Raw genomic sequence first — 24,962 nt, 5'->3', positions numbered from 1 at the left:
ACACAGCTGGGTAATCAAACAACTAGACTAGTAACTCCTCTAGATGTTATGTTTGGATGTATTAGAAACTGATTCGGTTTGCCACATTTTTCAACAATACACTGGAATGATGGATTAACACAAAATAAATAGTGAATATGATTGAGAAATTTTTTGTAACTCTGCTTCGAAGGATTCATCTGTGCTAAATATTGTCAGAATCACATTTAGGGTTTAGCAAGTAACCTGATCTCCACAAACCTCAAAGTTTGGGTTTCTTTATATTTCTTCTCTCTTTGGTGAAAATGGCATGTGATTAGAACAATACAATGACATGATTAGGGAGGAAGTAAGGGGAGAAGAAAAATTCTAAAAAGATGTGTGGGCTCATATTCAACTGACATTAGTCTCCTATTCCCCAACTCATTAGGGTGACAGTGATGGGACTGACTTGGCAAGTGGTACTGCCAGGCCATAGTGCCCCGGTATATACAGTCTCTCAGATCACGTCTCCTTTGTCTGATTTGTCCCTACCTCACTGTCAGTCTTGATATCCATTTTCACCACTGTGCAAAACCATTATACAGTGCATTGTAAGCACTTACGATATATTGTTGACCTACTACATGCAGAACAGTTCTTCAGGTGGCCTTGGACCCACCCATTTCTCCCTCCTTTTTTGTGTGTAGTTCTCAAGAGAAACTGTAGAATGTGCTGGGAATGCAACATCCTGCAATACGGAGGGACTGACCTGAACAGTCCATTGTGCCAGTCCCCTCTGTAAACAAAATGTCACTTTAGCCCCGCATGTCATATTGTCCCTATGGTATAAAACCCAGGGCAGGCTGCCTACTGGGGGTCCTTCGGCTGTGGTGCAAGTGGGGCACATACTGATGAGATTTCATCTTCCCCAGGCAGCTTTCCTGAGCCTTGAGGGGACAGGCTCATCATGAATCCTAGGGTTTTTTTTTTTTTTTTTTGGTCTCTTGCTTCTTATCTGTAAGTGATAAATCCACTTCATGTAACTTGTTGTATGTGTGGGTGTTCTGTCTCACTGGACTCAGACAAATTGGTAGCCAGTGCACAGTGAACCTGCTTCACACACATTCCCACTATCTGATTTGTGCCTAGTATATGTAAATGCATGTCTTTGATGGTGGAGGTAGTAGTCATGGTGCTGGCAGGGCAGTATGGGAAGGACAGTGTGACACCGCAGGCTTCACTCTGCTCCTTACCCAGGGGTGGCTTGTTTACTCAGTTCTGCTCGCCACCACCCAGCCTGCCTGTCAGTGGGGGAATGACAGTTTTGTCTTTTTTAGTTTTAACTTCTTTATGATAGTCCTCCCTTCTGCAAATAGATACATAGATTTTAAGAAAAGACATGTTACTACTATAATAAGCCCTGTGCTTTTTTTCCTTCAGAATTTCCCACATCAGCTTGGGGTGTTGCTGATGTTTTCTTATTTTACATGAGTTTTTTTTTTTTTTTTTTGAGTCTCACTCTGTCACCCAGGCTGTAGTACAGTGTTGCAATCTCAGCTCACTTCAATCTCCACCTCCCAGGTTCAAGTAATTCTCCTGCCTTAGCCTCCTGAGTAACTGGGATTATAGGCACCTGCTGCCATGCCCAGCTATTTTTTTTTTTTTTTCTAGTAGAGACAGGGTTTCACCATGTTGGCCAGGCTGGTCTCGAACTCCTGACCTCAGGCGATCCACCCGCCTCGGCCTCCCAAAGTGCTGGGATTAGAGGCGTGAGTCACTGTGCCCAGCTTTAGATGACTATTTTACTGCTATGGATTAAAATAGAAGGAAATGTGAATTACTATCAATGTGGGCATATTTGGGTGTTCATTTATGAGTCATATAACTTTTTATTTTTTGTCGATGAGACTGTTTTCTTTTTCTTGACCTCTCCTCTTTTACCTTTCTCAAAATAGTCACATACTAAACATGAATGCGCTTTCTTAGTGTTAATACCGTGATATACCTGACCAGTTTCGCAAGAGAAGAAAAGCGCATGACACAGAACAGTTTCTCCTAGCAAGTGAGGTGGAAGTTCTTTGTACTATCTTCTTTTTATCTGAACATAGTTTTTCTTTTCAAAAAAGGGTTTAAGTACTAATTATATGTGTCAGTGATTTTCCTTTATAGTGGATGGTTTAACACATGTTATGGCATAGCTGAAAGAAAATCTAAATCTTTCTCAGAATCATAGTAGAGGAATGGTTTATTATTGAAGATCTGGAATATACTATTTTTAGCAATCGCTGGTATGGTAACACTGTTCTTTTTTGCCTACAATTGGTACAAACTTTAAATTACAAACTCAGGCAGGCAAAAGATATAACTATTTTTCTAAAGCTTGCTTAACTTCTGTTACAGCTTGAACTGCGTTAAATATCTGCCCCTCCCCGTCCCCCTACCCCTGACAAATTGATGTCCACCTAGAATCTGTGACTGTGACCTTATCTGAAAATGGAGATTTTGTGGAGGTAATCAAGTTAAGGTGAGGTCAGACTGGGTCAGGGTGTGCCCTGAAAAGAACAGGGAGTTTGGACACAGACACACAGGGGAGACAGCCGTGAGAGGATGGAGGCAGAGATTGGAGACATTCATCTACAAGTCAAGGAATACAAAGGAATGCTGACAACCACCAGAAACTAGAAGAGGCAAGGAAAGTTGTTTCCCCAGAGACTTCAGAGGGAGCATGACCCTGCCGACAACTTGATTTCAGACTTCTCGTCTCCAGAACTGTGAGAGGATAAGTTTCTGTTGTTACCAATTTGTGGTAATTCAGAGTCCCTTTTTAAATTAGAGTGGCAGACAATCTCATTTGATTTGGACAATCCTTTCTCTTTCTCTGGAGTTGTGTTAAGTAGCAGTAAGATGTGATGTTGGGGCAGGGTCCACAAATTCTTAACATCACTAAGCTACCCTGGTGTCCCTGAGCATCCTTCGCTTGATTCACCATCAGTGCTCTTCCCTGGATGCTGCAGAGATGACCTTTCCTCCCACTGACATGGCCCCTTCTGGTCTGCCATTTTCTCCGCTATTTCCAGGCCACTCTTGAGTGACCAGGAATTAGTCTGCTGCTCCCATGTCATACTGTGGTTTATATAGATAGATTCAGCAACTATCTTATGTCTGGGATATTGACATCTCCCAGAATCAGCACTTTACTAGGACAATGGATTGCAAGATGTCTCTGCTTTTGAACCCCACAAACCTATCTGGGGGTGTTGCCACCTCTTCAGGACTTGGTCCAAGGAATGGCTCTGGGTTTCTTGCTGATGCATGTTCTCCTTACTTGCTCTGTGACTCTGTTTCTATCACTCTGGCCGAAGAATGTTTTCCTAGCCTTGTTTTGAAGGTAGGGTGGGGAAGTGGCAAATCCTTGCCTACTCATAATGTTTTCTCTAAGATCTTTTGTCTATGTCTTGATTCTTTTCTCTTCCCTTAACATCCTAAATCAACAGTTCTCAACTGGAGCTCATTTAGCAATGTCTAGACATTTTTGGTTGTCACATCTAGAGAGCTGAGGGGTTTTATTGACGTCTAGTGGGTAGTGGCCAAGGATGCTGCTAAATATCCTACAGTGCACAGGACAGACCCTTATCACAAATAATTATTGGCTCAAAATGTTGTTAGTGCCACTGTTGAGAAACAAGCCTAGATCCTTGAAACAAAAAGAATCTGAGAGATATGTCTTTCCACTTTGCTTTCTGCCATCATAAATTCCTTTTTTTTGTGGCAATGAACAGAGAATATTCTGCTTTGCAATGGGGAGAGTTAATGGTGAATAGAAATTCACCTTACATCAGAATTGTTCTGATTCTTCAAGGAAAGGATATTTAAAAATCTTTCCTACTTCCTCTGTCACATAAATACATTCTTTATGTTAAAATATAAAACAGAGCATTAGCAGTTACGGGGACTTCGGAATTGGCTAGAAAGCCAAATCATCTAATTTGGCAGGGGACAAAAATCCACTTTAGAGTTTAAGCCGTTTTGGTTGACTGTCTAGAGAGCTCATATGACTTAAGCAAGTGCATGATTTAGCGAATTCATGCCAAGCTTGAGAAGAATGTGTAAATGTGGGTTGCAGTCTTGCTTCTCTTACCAACTGCTTGAGTAGACAACTTCATTTATCTGGGCCTCATTTTTCTGTTGTGATAGAGGTTTACTCTAGATTATTTCTGAAATTATAAATTGTCTTTGAATTTTTTCTTAGGATAGGACCAGATTCTGAGTAGAAATAATTTTTCATATACGGACTCAAAATGTACTATATAAAATCATCTTTTTTCATGACATTCCGTAGAAATTCTTTGTTGGATTGCAGTTGTCCAACAAAAGTTGTTCTCCTCTTTTTCCATGTACCTGTAATTAGGGCAAAAGACTAAGCTGCTACAGTAAGGAGACCCACCAATATAGTGACTGAAAGAAAAAAAAATGAGGCTAGACCACATTTCTCAGACTCCCTTGCATCAGGAATGATTAAGTTTTCACCAATTGAATGTGAGAAGTGAGGTGTCTAAACCCTGATCCCAGTCCTGAAGGCAGTGGAAGTGCCTCTTTCATGTGTTCCCTTTTCCTCCAGCTGAACTCTGGGCTTCAACTGTGCAGGTAACAGTGATGCCCAAGGGGGTGGAACAAGATGAAAGGAATCTGAAACCCTAATGACAAAGTGGAGCAGAGCCACCCCACCAAATTGGATTGCTTTCCTCAGAGCTGTTTGAGAAGAGATACAAACTTTTGTTTTTAAAGTATGGTTCAGTGTCTTTATTTTAGCTGCTTAGCCTTTTGCCCTAATCAAGGAATTCTTCATGTAGTAGTTAAAACAACAAACTTAAAAAAAATGCATTTGTGTTATACTCAGTATGAGGCCTGATGTTTCCCTATCTCACTGTCATTCTTGTTACCCATTTTCACCACTGTGCAGTGCATTGTAAGCACTTAAAAAATATTTGTTGACCCACCACATGCAGGACAGTTCTCCAGGTGTCCTTGGATCCACCCAGTTCTCCCTCCTTTTTTGTGTGTGGTTCTCAAGAGAAACTGTAGAAGGTGCTGGGAATGCAACATCCTGAGATAAGGAGGGGCTGACCTGAAAGGCCCAGGCTTTGTGCCAGTCACCTCTATGTTGTCTTCTAATATCTCATTACTAAAATATAAGTGATTTTTTTTTAAGAGACAGGGTCTTGCTCTGTCACCCAGGCTGGAGTGTAGTCGTGCGATCACCACACATGGCTAATTTTTTTAATTTTTAATTTTTTTACCTGTTGCCCAGGCTAGTCTCAAACTCCTGGCCTCGAGCAGTCCTCCTTCCTCAGCCTCCCTAAGCACTGGGATTACAAGCACGAATCACTGTGCCCAGCCATAAGTAAGAAGAAGATATGAACAACTTTAGGTCCATCTTGTTCACAGTCTCTTCTTTTCTCTGTACTATTTTCTCTTGTAATTTCTGTACTAAATAACAATCCTCATAATCTACTCCAAGTTGGCATTTGTTGTTTCAGGGATGGCCTATGCTCCCAGGATGATGAGTTTCTATAATCTAAATGCAATGGCTCACATTTTAGACTTAAAGTATTACATTTCGTACTGTGTTGTTCCTCTTATAGCTCTTTCTATTTCATTGCTTTGCTGGAATGTAGGGTATATGGCTCTCTTCCCATGTGTCTAGGCACAATTGTCTGTTGAATTGTCACTTGAAAAGAATACTTGGGAAACTCTTCCCTTTAGGGTACAGGGAGGTAGAGGCAGTGGTAGAAGTGGACGGTGGTTTAGATTGTCTTGGTTTTTACTGAGAAGGAAGCAATTTCTTGCCAGAGTTCTGCTCAAAACTCACTACTTTCTAGCAAGTGTTCTCTCTGACTATTGTTGCAGCCACTGATCTGTAAGTTATAGTAGTAGTGATTATTAAGTATCATTTCCGATATCAACCAGATTCTGACTGTGAACTATTTTTGTATTAAATGAAATATCATTTGTTTTAACTATGCAAATAGAAACTATTTCTTTAGGATAAGTATTAATTTAATTGTCAGATCATGAATAAGAGAAAGACTAAATTGAATACTCAATTTTATATATGTTTAAATGTGGACAAATAGGTTAATCATTCTCCTGTTAATTGTTTTTTTTCTCTCTTAAAAGGCAAAGGTGATTAGCTGATCTGTGATCTGAAGGGAAATGACTTTGATCATCTTATCAACCTTTCCATTTAGCTTTCTTTAAATGGACCCATCTTACATAGTTGGCTTAGTACTATTTGCAATATACTTGCTATTTGAAATCAAAATTCTTCCCAGGAAAGTTGGGTTAAAATGTTAGTTCAATTACATTTTTTCTCAATGACCTGGTGAAATAACTTTACCTCATAATTTTAAATTGGTCTTTTGGAAAGAAAACTTGTTTGTACATTTTAATCTTGATATTAGTTCATGCAGGCCTATATATTTATTTTTCAAGTGGCAAAAATCCATACTTTAAATCTATAACCGAAGTTGAAATCCATACTTGCTTGCTGTGATTTCACTTGGATTTGAGTAGGAGACCCACCTTTCTTCTGATGTTTTAAGTAGGCAGTTGTGGATGGTTTCCCGGGAAGAAAATCCCCAACAGAGAACTTTTTGAAGAGTTGTTGCATTTGCTCTGTATGCTCTCTGTGTTTTGATACACTGAGCAAGGAATGTTGATGAGACATGAGGCAGAACAGCTTGTTCCTCCACAGCTATTTTGACTTTGCAATGCTGGCAGTAGTAAAAAAAAAAAAAAAAAAAAAAAAAAAAAAAAAAAAAAGAGAGAGAGAAAAGAAAAAAAAAAGTTTAGTGTGTTAACTAAGCAAACACATGGGGCTTGGAAGAAGGCTAGGGAACAGCTAGGCTATTCTTGGTATCCAAAACCCTATTGCTTAGGAACTTTTAATTCCAGTTTATGAATGCATAGTACTTGGAGTTCTACATTTCTCTAGATGTCCTTTGTCTCTGGGAATGTTAACAGGAACAAATGGTGTTTTTAATGAAGTAAAATTGTTTTAGTGTTCAAAAATGAAATTTCAGTACAAGGAGGATGACTTAGAAGAATAGACACCTCAAAGGATTCCGGATGTGACTGTGAAAACCAAATTAATTAAGAGAAATGCTCATGCTACTTTAGGTATTGATGAGTATGGATTATCCTGAAAAAATGAAAATATCAAAGATGGAAGTTTGTTATATTAGGGGCATTTTAGAAGAATATGGATTATAAACTTGAGTTTTTGAGTTGTTCTTGCTGTTTTTCACAGAAGTGCCAGCATGCCAGCTCTGAACCAATGCTTTAGGAGGCATGGAGAGTTTCCATTGGCCTCTCTTATGCTCTTACCATCTGCCATGAGAAGGACACACCATGGTTAGCCACAGCTCCTTTTGCTGGGGTCCCAGGATCAGAGATACAAGAAACCAACCTGAATTTGAGCCAGCCTGAGCCCAATTGAGCCCAGCTAAATCACTGCTGACCTGCAGACCTCTGAGGGAGAAGTGGAAGTGAATATTTTCTTTGTTTTAAGCCATGGAGATTTGGCAGTTGTTTGTTATGCAGCAAAACCTGACTAATACACCTTTATTATAGGTCTCTAATTACAGGTTGTTGACATGTGAGAACCAGAGTGTATATGACCCAGATCTTATGTCCTGCTTTAGATTCCCTCAGCAGGTTTGTTTCTCAGCCCATGCTGTCAATGGTTTGACAGTGATTCATGCTGTCGCTGGGCAGTAGCTACAGGGCAGCCAGGTTTACTGGCTACAATTCAGAATTTCTTACTCCTCCCATCAGTTTTTTAGACTTTTGAACTTCTAATTCCAGTTTACAAATGCATAGTTGAAATTTGCTCTGATGAAATTGCATAGTACTTGGTGTGGTGACTGACATCTTAAGTGGCCATCAGAAGAGCTAGATGACACAGCTCAGAGGTGTGATAGTATTAATTCCCATGGAGCAATATTTGACTTATGGGAAACTGAAGATGGGAGGAAGAAAGCAAATACCTCTCTCCCCTTTTTACTCCTTCCCATGCACTATTCCAATTACAGATACACAAAGCTCATTTGAAGTCCTGTATGGCCAAGCAGGTGCTTTTGCTGAGTGATCTGCTATGCCTATTTATGGCTCACTGGGAATCAGTGACCAGCAGGGTAATAGCATTTTACATGGCTTTCCATCCTTCTTTGCTACATCTCCCTTTTCCCCCGTGGTTCGTACAACCCAAAGAAAGCATCAACACTTAATTCTTGATTCAGGCTCTGTTTTCTAGAGAACCTAAGCTAAGGCCTTGACCTAGATCATCATGTCAAGGTGAAGATGATAAAACTGATGGTTAGGATTATGTCAACTAATACCTACTGATGACCACTGACTGTGTATCAAGCAATATATTGAGTGTTTTGAATTCATTTTATTTAATATTAATTACAACTCATGAACTGTGTAGTATTATTAGCTCATTATGTAGATGTTTGAAAATTTGCCAGGATCACATAGCAAGTAAGTGGAGCCAGGATAGAAACCCAAATATTTCTGATATCATATCTTATGAGTTAAACTACTAAGTAACACAAATAAATTGCAGAATAGGTCACTGGGTGCCCAGTTTCAATGTGTGACTAATACAGTGTACTTCACATAGCGTACATTCAATATGGAGTTTTTGATTTCATGAATAATTTATTAATCTTCTATTAATAATAATCTGGTAATGCTGGGTGCAGTGGCTCAGGCCTATAATCCCAGCACCTTGGGAAGCAAACGTGGGAAGATTGCTTGAGTCCAGGAGATCAAGACCAGCCTGGCCAACATAGACAGACCCTGTCCCTACAAAAAGAAAAAAATTTAAAATAACATTTTGGTAAACCTAGAGTTATTCTACTTAGGACTCATGGTTTGTCAATTAAAAAAATTAAAGTAAAAAAGCCGTATTTAACCATAAAACCTATTCTAAGTTAGAAGACTATTTAGAATTTTTGGGGGCTAGAGAGATACCATAAAATTATCTTCGTATATTGTTTGAAAACAGTCTATTTGAACCTAGTAGATTTAGGATAAAGGCATATCTATTACAGTAGGAATGGTTTTTTTTTTTTAAAAAAACCATCCTTGTTGCTTTATGGAGGCAGATTATTATAGTACAAAAGCAGTGAACTAAGAATAAGTGGACATAAATTCAGCCCTTGAGTTTTTCATGAGCAAGTTTATGATTTTGTGAAAGTCAACCTGGGCTTGGGATTCAGATACAACATCTGTAAAATGCAAAACTGGTTGAAGAATATTTCCAGCTCTGAATAACATCTGTGATTTTCCTGAAGTTACTAGGACTCTGTATCCAGATAGTATCTGAAGAGACAGTTGCAGCCACACTTTTGATGATATGTTATGCCCTTTCCCTCTTCTAAGACTTCCCTTTATCTGTTTCTTAGTTTGGCAGATTACATGTTCTTTAAGATTCGTTTCAAATACCTTTTTAAAAAAAAAAAAATTGCAAACCTCCCTTGACATTCTTAGGCAATTTCCTACTTTTTACCCATAGGAAAGCTTTATATACCTATGCTGTAATTTTTACTCCGTCATTTTGTGATTATTTGTATGTGTGTTTCTCACTATACTGTGGACATTTAAAAAACCACAACTAAGTATTTATTTTATTTTAAGAAGGGAATCAATTGCGGTAGTGTTATAGAGGCTATATATATTTTTTCTAATGCCTTATGTGTTCATAGACTCTAGGTACAAACACTTTGATCATCAAATTCCACTTTTTGCCTCTAAAAATACACTAGCTCATGTGCACGAAGAGACTTGTGGAAGTTTCTTTATTGTAGCAGTATTCAAACTATTTTATTAACTGGGACTATGGGCACATGCCACCCTGCCTAGCTGTTTTTTTTTTTTTTTTTTTTTTTTTTTTTGGTAGAGATGGGATTTCACCATGTTACCCAGGCTGGTCTTGAACTCCTGGGCTCAACTGACCTACCCACCTTGGCCTCCCAAAGTGCTGGAATTACAGGTGTGAGCCACCATGCATGGCCTGTTTTTCATTTTAATAGCCCCAATGACATATAATTGACTGTATTACTTTACTACGACTGCTATAACAAAATACCACAGACTGAGTGGCTTAAACATACAGAAATTTATTTATTCACATTTCTGGAAGCTAGAAATTCAGTTGAAGGTATCAGCAGGATTGATTTCTTCTGAGGCCTCTCTCCTGGGCTTGCAGATGGCCACCTACTTGCTATGTCCCTACATGGTCATCCTATGGTCTGTGTCTTAATCTTCTCTTCCAAAACAACGACAACAAGAAAATTCCAGTTTTATTGGATAAGGACCCACCAATATGACCTTATTTCACCTCAATTCTCTCTTGAAAGGTCTTATCTCCAAATATAGTAACAATCTGATATAGCAGTGGGTAAGACTTCAACATACGAATTTTGGAGGATACAATTAAGTTCATAACATTGACCTACCATAAAATGCACATAAAGTGTACAGTGTGATGTTCTGAGATATACATACATCTACAAAACGATCACAATCAAGATAATGAATATGTCCATTGTCCTTTCATATTTTCCATGGTCTCTTTGTCATCCCTTCCTTTAGCCTTTCCGTACATTACTCAGTTCCTATGCAATCATTGATCTGCTTTGGATCACTGTATATTAGTTTGTATTTTCTCGAATGTTATACACACGGAATCATATAGATTATACTCTTTTTGTTTGTTTGTTTGTTTGTTTTTGAGACGGAGTCTCACTGTTGCACCCAGGCTGGAGTGCAGTGGCGCCGTCTAAGCTCACTGTAAGCTCTGCCTCCTGAGTTCACACCATTCTCCTGCCTCAGCCTCCTGAGTAGCTGGGACTACAGGCGCTCGCCACCACGCCCAGCTAATTTTTTGTATTTTTAGTAGAGATGGGGTTTCACTGTTTTAGCCAGGATGGTCTCGATCTCCTGACCTTGTGATCCGCCTGCCTCGGCCTCCCAAAGTGCTGGGATTACAGGCGTGAGCCATTGCGCCCAGCCAGATTATACTAATTTTGTTATTCAGCCTGATTATTTTGAGGCTCAGCTATAATGTAGCACATACCAATAACTTATTCATTTTTGTTGCTGAGTAATATTCCATTGTATAGGTATGCTATACTTTCTTTATCCATTCATCTACTCATGGACATTTGGGTTCTTTCCAGTTTGGGCCATTAAAAATAAAGCTGCTGTGGACATTTGTGTATAAGTCTTATGTGGACCTGTCAACATTAGACAGATCAACGAGACAGAAAGTTAACAGGGATATCCAGGAATTGAACTCAGCTCTGCACCAAGCAGACCTAATAGACAGCTACAGAACTCTCCACCCCAAATCAACAGAATATACATTCTTCTCAGCACTACATTGCACCTATTCCAAAATTGAACACATAGTTGGAAGTAAAACACTCCTCAGCAAATATGAAAGAACAGAAATTATAACTAACTGTCTCTCAGACCACAGTGCAATCAAACTAGAACTCAGGATTAAGAAACTCATTCAAAACCGCTCAACTACATGGAAACTGAATGACCTTCTCCTGAATAACTACTGGGTACATAATGAACTGAAGGCAGAAATAAAGATGTTCTTTGAAACCAATGAGAACAAAGATACAGCATACCAGAATCTCTGGGACACATTTAAAGCAGTGTGTAGAGGGAAATTTATAGCACTAAATGCCCACAAGAGAAAGCAGGAAAGATCTAAAATTGACACCCTAATATCACAATTAAAAGAACTAGAGAAGCAAGAGCAAACATATTTAAAAGTTAGCAGAAGGCAAGAAATAACTGAGATCAGAGCAGAACTGAAGGAGATAGAGACACAAAAACCCTCCAAAAAATCAATGAATCCAGGAGCTGGTTTTTTGAAAAGATCAACAAAATTGATAGACCGCTAGCAAGACTAATAAAGAAGAAAAGAGAGAAGAATCAAATGGATGCAATAAAAAATGATAAAGGAGATATCACCACCAATCCCACAGAAATACAAACTACCATCAGAGAATATTATAAACACCTCTACACAAATAAACTAGAAAATCTAGAAGAAATGGATAAATTCTTGGACACATACACCCTCCCAAGACTAAACCAGGAAGAAGTTGAATCCCTGCATAGACCAATAACAGGCTCTGAAATTGAGGCAATAATTAATAGCCTACCAACCAAAAAAAGTCCAGGACCAGAGGGATTCACAGCTGCATTCTACCAGAGGTACAAGGAGGAGCTGGTACCATTCCTTCTGAAACTATTCCAATCAATAGAAAAAGAGGGAATCCTCCCTAACTCATTTTATGAGGCCAACATTGTCCTGATACCAAAGCCTGGCAGAGACATAACAAAAAAAAAAGAGAATTTTAGACAAATATCCCTGATGAACATTGATGCAGAAATCCTCAATAAAATACTGGCAAACCGAATCCAGGATCAGAAAGCTTATCCACCGTGATCAAGTGGGCTTCATCCCTGGGATGCAAGGCTGGTTCAACATATGCAAATCGATAAACATAATCCAGCATATAAACAGAACCAAAGACAAAAACCACATGATTATCTCAATAGATGCAGAAAAGGTCTTTGACAAAATTCAACAGCCCTTCATGATAAAAACTCTCAATAAATTAGGTATTGTTGGGATGTATCTCAAAATAATAAGAGCTATTTATGACAAACCCACAGCCAATATCATACTGAATGGGCAAAACCTGGAAGCATTCGCTTTGAAAACTGGCACAAGACAGGGATGCCCTCTCTCACCACTCCTGTTTAACATAGTGTTGGAAGTTCTGGCCAGGGCAATCAGGCAGGAGAAAGAAAGGGCATTCAATTAGGAAAAGAGGAAGTCAAATTGTCCCTGTTTGCAGATGACATGATTGTATATTTAGAAAACCCCATCATCTCAGCCCGAAATCTCCTTAAGCTGATAAGCAACTTCAGCAAAGTCTCAGGACACAAAATCAATGTGCAAAAATCACAAGCATTCTTATACACCAATAACAGAAAAACAGAGAGCCAAATCATGAGTGAACTCCCATTCACAATTGCTTCAAAGAGAATAAAATACCTAGGAATTCAACTTACAAGGGATGTGAAGACCTCTTCAAGGAGAAGTACAAACCACTGCTAAACAAAATAAAAGAGGACACAAACAAATGGAAGAACATTCCATGCTCATGGATAGGAAGAATCAATATCGTGAAAATGGCCATACTGCCCAAGGTAAGTTATGGATTCAGTGCCATCCCCATCAAGCTACCAATGACTTTCTTCATAGAATTGGAAAAAACTACTTTAAAGCTCATATGGAACCAGAAAAGAGCCTGCATTGCCCAGAGAATCCTAAGCAAAAAGAACAAAGCTAGAGGCATTATGCTACCTGACTTCAAACTATACTACAAGGCTACAGTAACCAAAACAGCATGGTACTGGTACCAAAACAGAGATATAGACGAATGGAACAGAACGGAGCCCTCAAAAATAATACCACACATCTACAACCATCTGATCTTTGACAAACCTGAGAAAAACAAGAAATGGGGAAAGGATTCTCTATTTAATAAATGGTGCTGGGAAAACTGGCTAGCCATAAGTAGAAAGCTGAAACTGTATCCTTTCCTTACACCTTATACAAAAATTAACTCAAGATGGATTAAAGACTTAAATGTTAGACCTAAAACCATAAAAACCCTAGAAGAAAACCTAGGCAATACCATTCAGGACATAGGCATGGGCAAGGACTTCATGTCTAAAACACCAAAAGCAATGGCAACAAAAGCCAAAATTGACAAATGGGATCTAATTCAACTAAAGAGCTTCTGCACAGCAAAAGAAACTACCATCAGAGTGAACAGGCAACCTACAGAATGGAAAAAATTTTTGCAATCTACTCATCTGACAAAGGGCTAATATCCAGAGCCTACAAAGAACTCGAACAAATTTACAAGAAAAAAACCCCATCAAAAAGTGGGTGAAGGATATGAACAGACACTTCTCAAAAGAAGACATTTATGCAGCCAACAGACACATGAAAAAATGCTCATCATCACTGGCCATCAGAGAAATGCAAATGCAAATGCAAATCAAAACCACAATGATATACCAGTTAGAATGACAATCATTAAAATGTCAGGAAACAACAGGTGCTGGAGAGGATGTGGAGAAACAGCAACACTTTTACACTGTTGGTGGGACTGTAAACTAGTTCAACCATTGTGGAAGACAGTATGGCGATTCCTGAAGGATCTAGAACTAGAAATACCATTTGAACCAGCCATCCCATTACTGGGTATATACCCAAAGGATTATAAATCATGCTGCTATAAAGACACATGCACACGTATGTTTATTGTGGCACTAGTCACAATAGCAAATACTTGGAATCAACCCAAATGTCCGTCAATGATAGACTGGATTAAGAAAATGTGGCACATATACACCATGGAATACTATGCAGCCATAAAAAAGGATGAGTTCATGTCCTTTGTAGGGACATGGATGAAGCTGGAAACCATTCTCAGCAAACTATCGCAAGGACAAAAAACCAAACACCCGATGTTCTCACTCATAGGTGGGAATTGAACAATGAGATCACATGGACTCAGGAAGGGGAACATCACACACTGGGGCCTGTCGTGGGGTCGGGGGAGCAGGGAGGGATGGCATTAGGAGATATACTTAATGTAAATGACGCGTTAATGGGTACAGCACACCAACATGGCACATGCATACATATGTAACCTGCACGTTTTGCACATGTACCCTAGAACTTAAAGTATAAATACATAAATAAATAATAAATAAATAAAAATAAGTCTTATATGGACATATTCTTTTATTTCTCTTGGGTAAATGCCCAATAGTAAAACAGCTGGATTTTGTGGTAATCTTAAAAAAGTCTACTATTTTTCAAAGTAGTTGTAGTATTTTCTGATTTTATTTAATTTACAAATCTATATCTTAAATGACAAATAAAAATTGTATACATTTATGATGTACAGTGTGATGTTTTGATATATGTATGGATTGTGGAGTGATTACATCAAGCTTGTTAACATATCTATCACTTCACATGCTTTTTTTTGTGGTAAGAGCAGTTAAAATCTCTTTCAGCAATTTCAAGTTTATATTATTATTAACTATAGTCTCCATGTTGTGTAATCGTTCTCCAAAATTTATTTCTCCTGTCTAACTGAAACTTTACACTCTTTGACCAACATCTCCATATTGTCCCCACATTCGCAAGCCCCTGGTAACCATCTTTCAATTCTCTGCTTCTATGAGTTCAACTCTTTTAGATTCCACATATAAGTAAGAGCATACAGTATTTGTCTTTCTGTGCATGGCTTACTGCACTTAGCATAATATTCTCCAGGTTTATCTACGTTGTCACAAATGGTTAGGTTTCCTTTTTTAAGGCTGAATACTATTCCATTGTGTATATATATTACATTTTATTTATTCCCCTTAATAGACACTTAGGTGGATACTATGTCTTGAAATTGTGAATAATCTGCAATGAACATAGAAGTACAGATATCTCACTGACTTACTGATTTCATTTCCTTTGGATACATACCTGGAAGTAGGATTGCTGGATCATATGGTTGTTTTATTTTCAATTTGTTGACGAACATCTATTCTGTTTCCTCCAGCGATCATGGGTTATACTATTTTATAATTCTGCCATCAAGTGTATGAGAGTTCCAGTTTTTCTATGGTCAATTTCTATTTATTTGTTTGTTTATTAATATTTAAAATTTTATCCATTTACACAGGTATGAAGGGGCATCTTATTGTGGTTCCCATTTCCATTTCCATAATGACTAATGATGTTGAGACTCTTGTGTTTATTTGCCACTCATTATCTTTTTTGCTGAAGTGTCTGTTCAAATCTTTTGTCTTTTAAAAAATTGTGTTATTTGTTTTGAATATAGTGATTCAATTTGTTTTGAATCATTATGTATTCTGGATACTAGTTTTTTTTAAATCATAGAAATCATTTGGAAATATATCCTTCCATCCTGTGGCTTATTTTCTCATTCTGTTAGCAGTATCTTTTGAAGAACAGTACATTTAATTTTGATAAGGTCCAATTTGTCAGTTTGTTCTTTCATAGATTATTTTTGTTATATCTAAAAAATCTGCCTATCATAAGGTCACAAAAGTTATTCTCCTATTTTAAAAAGAAGTTTTGTCATTTTATTTTCAGTTAAGTCAATGATTCATTTTAAATTAATTTTTGCATGTGGCACAAGGGGCAGATTCAAGTTTCTTTTTTGCATTTGGATATGCAGTTGCTCCAGCATTGTGTTTGAAAAGATTATCCTTTCTCTATTGGATCTTCTTTGCATCCTTGTGGAAAACATTTGCTCATGTATGTGTGGGTCTCTCTTTCTTTCTCTCTTTCTTTCTCTCTCTCTCTCTCTCTTTCTTTCTTTTTTTTGAGACACAGTCTCGCTCTGTCACCCAGGCTGGAGTGTAATGGCACAATCTCAGCTCACTGCAACCTCCGCCTCCTGGGTTCAAGTGATTCTCCTGCCTCAGCCTCCTGAGTAGCTGGGATTACAGGCACATGTCACCATGCCCGGCTAGTTTGTTTGTTTGTTTGTTTGTTTTGTATTTTTAGTAAAGATGGTGTTTCACCATTGGCCAGGCTGGTCTTGAACTCCTGACCTCAGATGATCCTCCCGCCTCCGCCTCCCAAAGTGCTGGGATTACAGGCACGAGCCACTGAGCCCGGCCAGGTCTATTTCTTCATTGATCTACTGGTGTATGTTACAAGTACTACATTTACTTGATTACTTACAATAAGTCTTGAATCAAAGAGTGTTAACCCTGCAACTTGTTTGTTCTTTTTTAAAGTTGCTATTGTTTCTTGCCACTGAGCTTAAAAAAAACATTGCTGTTGACTATTTTAGGTTCTTTGCATTTTCATGTGTGTTTTGTCAATTTCTACAAAAGTCCTCCTGGAATTTTAATTGGAATTTGCTGGAATCTGTAGAATAATTTGGGAAGAAATGACATCTTTAAAATATTGAGTAATATTTTATATAATACTGGCCAATTAATATATCTATTTATTTTGTTTTTTCTTTATTTTTTTCTCAACAATGTTTTGAGATTTCTATTTATAAGTTTTCCACATCTTTTATGTAAATTATCCCTGTTTCATATATTTTTATGTTATCATTAGTGACATTTAAAACATTCAGTTTCCAATAACTTATTGCTAGTATATAGAAATTCAGTTGATTTTATATGCTGATCTTGTATCCCAAAATCTTGCTAAGCTTACTTATTAGTACAAGTAACTTTTATTCTCGATTCCATCATATTTCTATACAAATAATCATATTCTCTGTGAATAAAGATAGTTTTATTCCTTCTTTTCTGATTCTTGTGGTTCTTTTTTTTTTTTTTTTTTTTTTTTTTTTATTGTACTAGCTGAAACCTCCAGGACAAAGTTGAATAGAAGTGGTGAGAGTGGAAATTCTTGTCCTGTTCTGGTCTTTTATCTTCCAGTATAATACATTTTCATAGGTGCTTTCTTTAGGTTGAAAAAATTCTCTTCAGTTTCTCCTTCACTGAGTCATTTTATGAGGAATGGATGTTGGATTTTGCCAGATGGTTTGTTTTACCTATTTTATGTGTCTATTATGTACACGTTGAAGAATTTCTGGGTTTTTTGTTTTGTTTTGTTTTGTTTTTTGAGACGGAATCTTGTTCTGTCGCCCAGACGAGTACAGTGGCTCAATCTCGGCTCACTGCAAGTTCCGCCTCCTGGGTTCATGCCATTCTCCTGCCTCAGCCTCTCAAGTAGATGGGACTACAGGCGCCCCCAACCACGCCCAGCTAATTTTTTGTATTTTTAGTAGAGATGGGGTTTCACCGTGTTAGCCAGGATGGTCTGGAACTCCTGACCTCGTGATCCTCCTGCCTTGGCCTCCCAAAGTGCTGGGATTACAGGTGTGGGCCACCATGCCCGGCCCTGAAGAATTTCTTTTAGCATTTCTTGTGTAGATCTCCCAGAAAAAAAATCTGGTTTGGGGAGAAGGGTATGAACATGTCTTTATTTTTCATTTTTGTAGGATATAGGACTATGCTACAATTTTATGTAGAATCTATTTAGAATCCTATACAGAATTCCAGACTAACATGTTTTACTTTCAGCTCTTTAAAGATGTCATTCTATTGTTTTGGCCTTCATTGTTTCTGAAGAGAAATCAGACAATTTTATCATTGTTTTCATCTGTGTAATGTTTCTTTTTTCTCTGACTGCTTTTAAGATTTTTGTGTCGTCTTTGGCTATCTACAGAGTGAATATGGTGTGCCTAGTTCTGTTTTTGTGTTTATCCTTTTTTGGGGTTACTATGATTCTTGATGCTGAAGTTTGATATTTTTAATCGATTTTGAGAAATTCTTGGTCATTATGTTTTCAAGTATTTCTTCTGACCCATTTTCTATCTCTCATGGATGCAATTACATATTTACTAGACTACTTAATATTGTCCTAGAGATCATAGACTCAAGTTTTTACTCATTCCCCCTTTTATTTATTTATTTTTGATAATTGACCTGTCCTCAGGTTTATTGCTTCTTTTTGCTGCTGTTAATAGGCTACTGTTGTGTTTCGTGGCCTCTTAGGCTCCTAATATGTATTCACTTTTAATGATAGTGTATTTAAAAAATTTTTGACATTTCAGTTTGCTTTCTTTTTATACTTTTCATTACTCTGCTGAAATTCTCTGTATATTCATGCATGTATATCCACTTTTTCCACTGAATTATTTGACATATTTATCACAGTTATGCTGAAGTTACCCCCTGATAAATCTAACATCTGTACTTTCTAGAGTCTCAGCCTGTTGACTGTTTTCTCATTTGATTATTGTTCACATTTTTTTCTTTTTGTGTGTCTCAAAATTTTTTACTGTATGTTGGACATTGTGAGAAAAAAGTAGAGATTGAGAAAATTAATATTTTTTTTTTACCCTAGAAAAGTGCATACTTTTTTTTTGTTAGGCCTTGGCTTGGGAAAGTTGAGGAAATCTGTTGTATATTTGAGGTATGTGGGTTTTATTTCAGCTTTAGTTGGATTAGTTTACGACTGACTTCAAATGTTTTGAAAACAAAATAAGGTCTTTTCTGTCACTAGGGCTTGTGATCTGAGCATTGGCAAGATTTCAGAGATCTCTGTATGCTCACAGACTGTTTTGGTTGCTAGGGAGTTCTTTTTCCTTCCCTGTTTCCGACTTTATTAATCTCAGGAGGTCTCTCTTCTTTTTGCTCTGCTAGTTCAAGCCTTTGGCATCCAGTGCTTTGTACTTAATGAAAGTTCACAACACTCTGAGGAACTGTTCTCAGTTCTTCTGCCTTATTTCTGGCCTCAGTTGCAACTGTTTTGACCTAGTGAAGGCCTAGTCTTTCTCAGACAGATTTCTTTTAACTCTTCTGCCCTGACTCCAGTCTTCACTGGGATGCTGCCTTGCACTTAGGGAAGGTTCACATGCCTCAAGGATCTCTCTGTCAGATTTCTTGACTTTCCCTCAGTCTTCAGGATAGTCCTCCTATGTGCCTGGTGAAGACCTGTGGTAAAGTGCTGGCAGGTGAGTACAGCTTGAGGGTGTGGATGGGTTCCTTGGGACTCCAGCATGTCAAGCCAGTTCACACACAGGTCTTAATAGTTGTTTAGGATTCATGTAGTTTCTCATTTTCTTTTCTATGGTAGATTCTGTTTCCTGCTACTCCACCAGGGATGAAAAATTCACTGGTCTCATCTTTTATAGAACGGGATCATAACTATATAGATTTTAGTTAAGTTAGCTTTATTAGTGTTCTCAGCTTTCTTAAGGGGATAAAAAGCAATGATTTTATGGATTATCTGACTTTTCCTTTAGTATTAGGTTTGCCCAATCATCTCCACGATTTCTAAATTCCAAACTTCTTGAATAAATAAATGTTAAAAGAAAACATTGTACTAAAGTCAAAAGAAGTGTTTTAAAGCATAGTTCTACTTTTTACTGTCTGTGTATGCTTGGATAAACTACTCCTCCGAAATTGTATTGCTTGCTTTTTCAGCTTGTTGAGTCTTTCATAAATTTAAGGGTTGGAATATGTCTCTCAGACAGAAAGTGATAGAGCTTTGCAAGTCTTCAGATGTATTCAAGTTTGGTAAACACTGGGGTAGGCCATGGATAAAAGATTGGTCTTTGTGTGTTCATAAGAAAACCTGGATAGGAAGCTCTTCTTCTTACACAAAGCCTCGATTGAGAAGTAAAGCTGGGACTATTAGTCCATGTTCTGCATTGAAATAATGGTAGCCATGCCTAGATTGATTTAAGATACCTGTCTTCACACAGTTAATAGTCACATCAAGGGAAAGAGCAACAGGCAGAACTCTTGGCTTTGTGTAAGAGCCCGAGGAAAGGGCCTGAGAGGGTACACACTTACTGTCTCAAAGTGCAGTGTTAATGTGAGGTGTTGGGGAAGAGGTCTTGAGTATGTGTGTGTCTGCATAATATATGTGTGGAAACTCTCAGTGCTGGTCCTTTGAGATATGTCTGTAAAAACTTTCAATTAACAAAAATAACCCACATTAATTGAATACTTTTTATGTGCCAGTCACTGTTCCAAGTTCTCTACAAAAGGTAATTCTTTAGTCCTTATAGTAGTACTGTAGTGGTGCTGATACTATTTTTATCTTCATTTTTCAGATGAGGAAGCTAAATCACGTAAAAATCAAGAAACAGCTCAGCGTTTCACAGCTAGTAAGTAACAGAGACGGGCTTGAGACCCAGATTGGCAGGATCAACGTCTTGAGCTCGTAATGACTCTGCTATGGTGCCTCCCTTGAAAGCGTCTTCGTGCTTTCATTGTTGTTTTTGTTATTGTTATTCTGACTATTATTTAGTACCTCCTTGGTGGATAGTGGCTGTGAATTTGTAGTTGTTGGTGTGTTTCTTCTGGAGCTTAAGCTCCTGCCTCCTCTATTGTTGAGTTTTTGTTACCTTTGAAATAATTGCTGAATCAACAAAATATCTGTTACATTGCTGCTGCTCGAATGGCTATCTTTTAGAATTAGCACTCTTCTTTCTGAATCTGATGCCACAGCCTTTTGAACTTAAGGTATTTGGATGTGTCAGTAAAGGGGCTGTGGTAGCTGTAGTAACAGCAGCTCCAATGGTGGTGACCATAGAGAATATGGAAGAGCTGTGAATGAGATGAAGACATTTAGTGATGGCAGAGGAAACTTTGGGATTTCACAGCTTTCTTCCTCCAAAAACTATTTGAAAGCAGATACGAGGAGTGGGAAATACAGAAATAATTCCAGCCTTTGTGCACCTTACAGCATAACGAGTGATGTTCACAGCTGATAAATAATAATAGCAAATACCTGTATAGAACTTACTCTATACTGGACACTTTCCCAAATATTTTACAACATGTGCTATCTCATGTATTCCACTCAGTAATCCCAGAAGATGGAACTCTGATCTCTAGTTTACAGGTGAGGAAACTGAGGCAAAGCAAGGTTAAGAGCTTGCTCAAGATCTCACAACCAGTAGGTGACAGAACTGATATTTGAACCCAGGAAGACTGGCTTGAGAATCTGACACTTAAACACTATCCTATTCTGCTAACAAATAATGAGCCAGTTGGCAACTGTGGTAAGAGCTGCAGAGACAATGAGAAGATGAGGGGGATTGAGCTGAGTCTGGAGGGTTTTGGGAAGGCTTGCCTGATGAAGTGATGAGGAGTGATGAAAAAGTCAGCCAGGTGAAGGGGCGTGTGTATATGTGCATGTGTGTGCCTGTGTTCCTGTACCCATGCATGTGACATGGTCAGGGAGACACATTTTCAGGACTTGTATAACACACCTCTGTAAATAGCTTCAAAATAAAATATCAATTTGTGATTCTTTTAATGGAAATTTACCTCATGCACAACTTTCAGGCACTGTTTTGTAGAATAATTCAAAGTGATGCTGTCTTTGTATATGGCTTTAAGACAGGTTTTGAGCACATATCTCTGTGTGTCTGTGTCCTGTTTTATGGGCAGTAACAAGCTTGGGAATCCTGGAAAGCTGAATTCACATTCCAGCTTTGTAGCCCTGATCATTGCCCAGTTACTTGGGGTTGTGTTCTCTGTCTGTTGATTAATAGAAAATGCATTAAAATGCATAAAATAGAAAAATTATCCCCAATCAGTACAAACATCCACATATCTGAAGGCTTCTATTGCAGGTTCCTGGTAATCATCAGAACTCCTCTAGTGAGACCACTAGGTTATTTCTAGGTTCCATCCCAGAGTCAATGGTCCCTCAAAAAGGAAGTTTTTGCTTACTATAAGCAAAACCAAATAGAATTAGGAGGATCATGGATTCAAGAACTCTAAAGACAGGGTTGAGAAATTAAGTGAGAAGGAGAAAACAGAGGAAGATCTAAACATTGAGATTACACCTCTGCCCAACTTAGTTGTGTTCTAACATTTTAAAAAAGAGATTAACTGGGAAGCAAATAGAAATTAGACTATTTATTAAAAAGCCTTTAGCAGTTTCTCATCAAGTGACACATTTGGTGTTTAGTGTTCCTAATGAGTTGCACTAGGGTTATTTTTACACTTTTGGGCATCTGTGGAGTGGTAAATGTGTTCCTAAATATTAGATATAATTACAATAAAATATGTTTATATAAATTTACTTGGTACCAGATTCAGACTAGTTTTGTTTTAATCAGGGTTTTGAATTATACATGACTTTCATCTCTCTTCACCTTTATCCTCATTAATCAAGAGCTGACTATATCAGGTGTCTGCACTTGAGTGGACCCACTGGATCTCTTTGCATTTTGGTTATCTGATGTGTAAAAATCAAGTCAGCACCCCTATATCGCTCAGGGTATTTGTAGGGATAACATGATATAATATGCAGCAAAGTGGTTTGTATGAATCTGGTATAGGATGGATGCCCAAATGATTTTAATCCTTTTTTTCTTTCCTCCCTCCCTTCCTTCCCTCCCTTTTTACTTACTGCCTTCCTTTCTTCCTTCCTGGCGGTGGGGCAGAAGATAAGGAGACCAAGTCTCAGGTTTGCTACTCAGAGGCTGGTGAGCTTGACTTGATCTTTCTGCTGGTAAAATGAGAGAATTCATTAAATAGATCCCCTAAGAGCCCTGCAAGTTATAAAAGTCTACATTTTCATTTTCTTTGATTCTTGAGTTATACAAGAAAATATTTGACAGTACTTTCAGTTAAATAGTTTCAGTTTTTGCCTGTTTAAAGGAAGGTTGTAGTCTTAACTCTCCACCCCTCTAAACCTGGGAAAGGATTCCCACAAATACAGCTTCACCAAATTTATAGGCTCCCTGCTGAGTTAGCAGAAACCAGGCAACTGAGTGGATGAGCTTCTATTAGCACAGTGGTGTTTGGTTATGCAGCTGAGTGGATGAGCTTCTATTAGCACAGTGGTGTTTGGTTATGCAGCTGAGTGGATGAGCTTCTATTAGCACAGTGGTGTTTGGTTATGCAGCTGAGTGGATGAGCTTCTATTAGCACTATGGTGTTTGGTTATGCAGCTGCAGAACTGGGGAGAAAAGCCTGAGCCAATATTTATGAGGTGTGACTGTGACCTAAACTTTAGAACTAGTTCTCCTAGAGAATGCAGGTAATTATTTTTCTTTTCCTTGGAAAAATAAACAGCCATGTAAGGTAGGCTGAAAAATGGTCCCCCAAAGATGTCCATGGTCTAATCTCGGAATCTGCAAATATGTTAAACTACACAACAAAAGGAATCTTGCAGATGTGATTAAGGGTTTGAGATGGGAGGTTATCTTTTATACTAGGGAGACAGGAGAGTCAGAGTAAGCAAATTGTGACAGAAGCAGAGAGACAGACTTTTGAGGATGCTACACTGCTGGCCTTGAAGATGAAGGGTGGGGCCATGATTCAAGGGGTGTGGGCAGCTTTTAGAAGCTAGAAAAGGTAAGCTGAACTCTCTCCTAGGGCCTCCAGAAGGAACTCAGCCTTGCCAACACCTTTATTGTAGCCTGTAAGGCATATTTCAGACTTTTGAACTACAGAATCGTGAGATAATAAGTTTGCATTGTTCTGAACCACAACATTTGTGGAAATTTGGTATAGCAGTGATAGGAAACAAATGTACCATGGCTACCAAAGTAAAAACCCTACATTTTGAAACATTTATTATTTCTCCAAATAAGTCTGGATGAACAACTCTAAGGATGGAAGAATAATTTTACCTATTACAACCTGGTAGTTGGAGAAAAGACTTGGTGAGTGGAGGTGATCTAGACCTTCCAACAGGTAAGAAAACCTCAAAATTGCTAGTTCTTGTGACATCCCAGGTAGGCCACAGTAGACATCTCCATTCAAGGGAGTTACTGAATTATAAAGGTGAAAATTGGTTAAAATTGGCCTATTTCCTATGGAAGTATTCATAAACGATTCAATTTCAGGTCTATTTTTTCTTTCTACTCTAGGAATATGGCCACAATTGACTGAGGAAGGGGCATGAATAAGGTAGTATTGATAGGAGATATGAAATAATTCTCTACTGAGTTCAGTAGAGAGTTAATCCCACTTTTCTATAAAATTAATATAATTTCTCTCTCTCAGTAAAGGGATGGCTATTAACAATAGAGCATTCCATATGTGGAACAATAGAGATCAACTACGCACAAAAAAATTGGCAATGGATACACGTTGGATAGCTTTCAATGGGGCTTTTCCTCTCAGGTTTCAGTCAAATTTTGCTGTAAGTTAAAAGAGAAACCCTATTATAGGTCAGGTTCTAGGGGGTTGTATGCCCATACTGACTACTTACTGGCTGTGGGGCTGCCCCATGGGAAATTGCTTTATTTGGGGTGAGCCAGCTCCCTTCTGTTGAGGGTAAT

At 38.1% G+C, this 24,962-nt stretch overlaps 1 long non-coding RNA gene across 6 annotated transcripts in view; it reads left to right on the top strand.

Moving 5' to 3' along the window:
* Positions 1 to 24,962, top strand: part of LOC107129722 (uncharacterized) — a 384,848-nt gene that overhangs the window by 16,622 nt on the left and 343,264 nt on the right. For 3 of the 6 annotated variants that reach the window (XR_010586836.2, XR_010586840.1, XR_010586839.2), the window contains exon 4: positions 20,766 to 20,819. The exons of 2 other annotated variants lie outside the window; for them this stretch is intronic. This is a non-coding gene — a long non-coding RNA (uncharacterized lncRNA). Of the gene's footprint in view, positions 1 to 20,765; positions 21,968 to 24,962 lie in introns of those variants that run through there. One more of the 6 variants, XR_012434844.1, reaches the window with a different exon arrangement.

Source organism: Macaca fascicularis, chromosome 5 (genome assembly GCF_037993035.2).
Source record: "Macaca fascicularis isolate 582-1 chromosome 5, T2T-MFA8v1.1".
NCBI classification, from domain to species: domain Eukaryota; kingdom Metazoa; phylum Chordata; class Mammalia; order Primates; family Cercopithecidae; genus Macaca; species Macaca fascicularis.
Note: the sequence above shows the minus strand (reverse complement) of the source record. Positions and strands in the feature narration are given on the sequence as shown.